General features: G+C 39.7%; 1 protein-coding gene across 6 annotated transcripts in view; it reads right to left on the reverse strand.

The window, feature by feature from the left end:
• The window catches only part of grip2b (glutamate receptor interacting protein 2b), a 375,168-nt gene that overhangs the window by 100,578 nt on the left and 274,013 nt on the right, over nt 1–577 (reverse strand). The window lies entirely within an intron of this gene.

Genomic DNA, 577 nt, shown 5'->3' on the forward strand with positions numbered 1-577 from the left:
GAGTTAGAAAAGCAAAAATTAGGAATTATTTTATATATAATACTATTTGTCTGTTTTTGACCAAGGAGGATAACAAAAGGGTTAAACAGTTAAATTGTTGACAGCTAACGTTGAAGTGTGACTGTATTTCACTGTAGAGGATTCCAACATAGGGACGTAACAGTCCGCCGTTGGTGGAAAACCAACACAGACTTGAACCTGGTAGCCTAAGCCTTGTGGTGCATTCAAGGTTATTAGAAAATACTCATTTCGCATGGTTGTTTTTGTCATTTAACGGTAATTTACTGGTAAACGGTTAAGGCACAGTGCCTGAACGGATACTGCTCCGCACCGGTATCACAGAAAAACAAATGATACCTTACCCTAGAAGTGTATTTATTGAAATGAATTTAAAGAAGGGGAGAGAAAGGAGGGGACGAGGTATAAGCTGGAGGCCGAGATTGATTGAGAGAGAAAGGACACAAAAGAAGGGAGCGAGTGTTGAAAGCAACAGAGTAAGATATAGTGTGTGTAAAGATGTGAAAAGAGTGTGTGGAGATTAGACAAAGAGAGCAAGAGAGAGAGAGAGAGAGAGAGA

Source organism: Etheostoma spectabile, chromosome 4, assembly GCF_008692095.1.
Source record: "Etheostoma spectabile isolate EspeVRDwgs_2016 chromosome 4, UIUC_Espe_1.0, whole genome shotgun sequence".
Taxonomy (NCBI): Eukaryota; Metazoa; Chordata; class Actinopteri; order Perciformes; family Percidae; genus Etheostoma; species Etheostoma spectabile.